Source organism: Rhinopithecus roxellana, chromosome 3, assembly GCF_007565055.1.
Source record: "Rhinopithecus roxellana isolate Shanxi Qingling chromosome 3, ASM756505v1, whole genome shotgun sequence".
Classification (NCBI taxonomy): domain Eukaryota; kingdom Metazoa; phylum Chordata; class Mammalia; order Primates; family Cercopithecidae; genus Rhinopithecus; species Rhinopithecus roxellana.
Window position 1 is genome coordinate 154,752,538 of NC_044551.1, and position 4,147 is coordinate 154,756,684.

Sequence of the window (4,147 nt, forward strand, 5' to 3'; positions counted from 1 at the left end):
ATTTATTTTTTTTTGAGACAGGTTCTAGCACTGTCGCTCAGGCTGGTGTGCAGTTACACAATCATGGCTCACTACAGCCTTGACCTTCTGGGCTTAAATGTTCCTCCTGCCTCAGCCTCACAAGTAGCTGGAACTACAGGCATGCACCATGATGTCCGGCTAATTTTTGTATTTTTACTAGAGATGTGGTTTCCCCATGTTGCCCAGGCTGGTCTCAAACTACTGGGCTCAAGCGATTGGCCCGCCTCAGTCTCCCAAAACGTTGGAATTACAGGCATGAGCCACCGCACTCAGCTTCCGCTCCATTAAAACAACAATAACAACAACAACGAATGGCAGGTCTGGATTGGAGATGACTACCAGCACAGAATTTTTCTTTCTTTTTTTTTATGTTTGATATGTTTAGACAGAATCTTCCTCTGTCCCCTAGTCTGCAGAACACTGGTATGATTATGGCTTACGGCAGCCTTGACCTCCTGGGCTCAAGCAATCCTCCCACCTCAGCTTCCCAAGTGGCTGAGACCAGAAGTGCAGGCCACTACACCCAGCTAATTTTTATACTTTTTGTAGAGACGTGGTTTTGCTATGTTGCCCAGGCTGGTCTTGAACTCTTGGCCTCAAGTGATCCTCCTGCTTTGGCCTCCCAAAGTGCTAGGAGTATAGGCATGAGCCACCACACCCAGTTGGAATTTTTTGCTACACACAATGCTGCCCTTTTTTTTCTTTCCTCCATGACAGAGGCTTTGAATGTGGAAATGACCTCCTAAAGCTGTCACACTGGAATCCTACTGTAAAAATGATTTGCTTTTTCCTGTATGTCCTTGGTCATTGCTAAAAAATATAACAATTTATTGGCCGGGCGCGGTGGCTCAAGCCTGTAATCCCAGCGCTTTGGGAGGCCGAGACGGGCGGATCACGAGGTCAGAAGATCGAGACCATCCTGGCTAACATGGTGAAACCCCGTCTCTACTAAAAAATACAAAAAACTAGCCGGGTGAGGTGGCGGGCGCCTGTAGTCCCAGCTACTCGGGAGGCTGAGGCAGGAGAATGGCGTAAACCCGGGAGGCGGAGCTTGCAGTGAGCTGAGATCCGGCCACTGCACTCCAGCCCGGGCGACAGAGCTCTCGCTCTGAGACTCCGTCTCAAAAAAAAAAAAAAAAAAAAAAACAATTTATTATTTATCTTTTGTTTTGTTTTGTTGTTTGTTTGTTTGTTTTTGAGATGGAGTCTCGCTCTGTCGCCCAGGCTACAGTGCAGTGGTGCAATGGCACGATCTCAGCTCACTGCAAGCTCTGCCTTGTCTCCCGGGTTCACACCATTCTCCTGCCTCAGCCTCCCGAGTAGCTGGGAGTACAGGTGCCTGCCACCACGCCCGGCTAATTTTTTGCATTTTTAATAGAGACGGGGTTTCACTGTGTTAGCCAGGATGGTCTCGATCTCCTGACCTCGTGATCCGCCCACCTCAGCCTCCCAAAGTGCTGGGATTACAGGTGTGAGCCACCACGCCCAGCTATTTATTTTTAAGATTTTGGTTTGTTCTCCCAACGCTGATGCTAAAGGTGTTTTGAAATACAGTGGGCACACAGACTCAGAAGGAGTATGTCCAAAACTTCAGAAAAATACCAACACTGACAACTTGCAAAACATCTTAGCCACTGACAGCTTAAACACAGTCTATTAATAAGGAAGTGTTGCCAGCCCTTTTAAAGTTGACATTTGTTACAACATTTATTTTTCGTAATCTTAATGTTTCTTTTAATTACAAAAGTAGTTACATAAATACTGTAGAAAAATTTAAAATACAGCTAAGCAAAAGAAGAAAAATAAAATATTTCTAACATCCAGAGATTATAGATAGTAACACTTGAGTGGGTATCCTTCTACATGTTATTCTATACACATTTATTTATTCATTTTTTAATCTAAATGAGAACATATGGCTGGGCACAATGGCTCATGCCTATAAACCTAACACTTTGGGAGGCCAAGGCAGGAGGATTGCTTGAGCCCCAGAGTTTGGGACCAGCCTGGGCAACATAGTGGGACCCTATCTTATTAATACAAAACAAAATCAAAACCAAAATTAAATGGGTGCACACTGTGCATATTGCTTTGTAACATGCTTTTTTTTCAGCTAACAATCTTTCTTTCCATTTTCTTACATTATATTTTCTTTTCTTTTTTTTTTTTTTTTTGGGGGGGGGACAGGGTCTCATTCTGTTGCACAGGCTGGAGTGCAGGGGTGCAGTCTCAGCTCACTGCAACTTCCACCTCCCAGGTTCAAGGGATTCTTGTGCCTCAGCCTCCTGAGTAGCTGGGATTACAGGCACAAGGCAATGTATTTTCATCTCATCTAATACTCAGTCTAGATTCAAATCTTCTCAGTTGTCTCAGAATGTTCTTTGTAGCCTGTCTGCCTAAACCAGGGTCCAACCTAGGGACAGGTACTGATTTTGATTATATATCTTAACTCTCTTTTAATATAAGACAGTCCCTCTTCTCAAGACACCCATTTATTTAAGACAGGCTGAGCGCGGTGGCTCAACGCCTGTAATCCCAGCATTTAGGAGGCCAAGGCAGGTGGATCACAACGTCAGGAGTTCGAGACCATTCTGGCCAACATAGTGAAACCCAGTCTCTACTAAAAATACAAAAATGAGCTGGGCGTGGTGGTGTGCGCCTGTAGTCCCAGCTATTCGGGAGGCTAAGGCAGAAGAATCGCTTGAACCCGAGAAGCGGAGGTTGCAGTGAGCTGAGATCATGCCACTGCACTCTACCCTGGTGACAGAGCAAGACTCCATCTCAAAATTTAAAAAAGGCCAGGCACGGTGGCTCAAGCCTGTAATCCTAGCACTTTGGGAGGCCCAGCTAATTTTATATTTTTAGTAGAGATGGGCTTCCTCCATGTTGGTCAGGCTGGTCTCAAACTCCCAGTCTCAGGTGATCCACGCACCTCGGCCTCCCAATGTGCTGGAACTATAGGCGTTAGCCACCAAGACCAGCCATGATTGTGGTTTTTGCCACTGTTTTTTAATGGCAAAAACCACAGTTGCTTTTGCACCAGCCTAAAAGTTATCCAAGTGATTAGTTTAAGATCATCCCCTGGTTCTGGCCATTTTCATTGTACCAAAAAATTATTTATATATTTACACCTTTCTATTTTTTACTTTTTACATCAAACAGGTAATGTGATGATGCTGTAACAAGGTTTGAGGCAAGCATATCTCACACATAAGCATGAAACCAAATTATCATCCTTATGGCCTACAAAAGCACCTACTATGCCTTTTAAACTAGACTGTCTCAACTGTGCATTAATTATGTATCTAGATATAGGATATGTGCTTGGGAAAATGTATAACTAAACTTTATGTCTTACTTCTCAAACTTAAGAAAAACATCTAGCAACATCTTACATCAGTTTTCCATTACCTAGTGTTACATCATTGTTTTTTGTTTTGTTTTGTTTTGTTTTGAGACGGAGTCTTGCTCTGTCACCCAGGCTGGAGTGCAGTGGCACGATCTCAGCTCACTGCAAGCTCCGCCTCCCAGGTTCACGCCATTCTCCTGCCTCAGCCTCCTGAGTAGCTGGCACTACAGGCACCTGCCACTGCGCCCAGCTAATTTTTTGTAGTTTTAGTAGAGACGGGGTTTCACCATGGTCTCGATCGCCTGACCTCATGATCCACCCACCTCGGCCTCCCAAAGTGCTGGGATTACAGTTGTGAACCACCACACCCGGCCCCACATCACTATTAAAATCATACTTTAGGCCGGGCGCGGTGGCTCAAGCCTGTAATCCCAGCACTTTGGGAGGCTGAGACGGGCGGATCACGAGGTCAGGAGATCGAGACCATCCTGGCAAACACGGTGAAACCCCGTCTCTACTAAAAAAATACAAAAAACTAGCCGGGCGAGGTGGCGGTCGCCTGTAGTCCCAGCTACTCGAGAGGCTGAGGCAGGAGAATGGCGTGAACCTGGGAGGCGGAGCTTGCAGTGAGCCGAGATCCGGTCACTGCACTCCAGCCTGGGTGACAGAGCGAGACTCCATTTCAAAAAAAAAAAAAAAAAAAAAAAAAAATCATACTCTAAGCCTATATTTTACCTTAATGTTATCTGCTTCATAGAATAGTTATTCCTTTAACAC

At 45.1% G+C, this 4,147-nt stretch overlaps 1 non-coding gene across 1 annotated transcript; it reads right to left on the bottom strand.

The window, feature by feature from the left end:
* Positions 1-3,173: 3,173 nt before the first annotated feature.
* Positions 3,174-3,276, bottom strand: LOC115896725. Its single transcript, XR_004056624.1, has one exon. It is a non-coding gene; the product is annotated as a small nucleolar RNA U13 (small nucleolar RNA).
* Between the last annotated feature and the right edge of the window lie 871 nt (positions 3,277-4,147).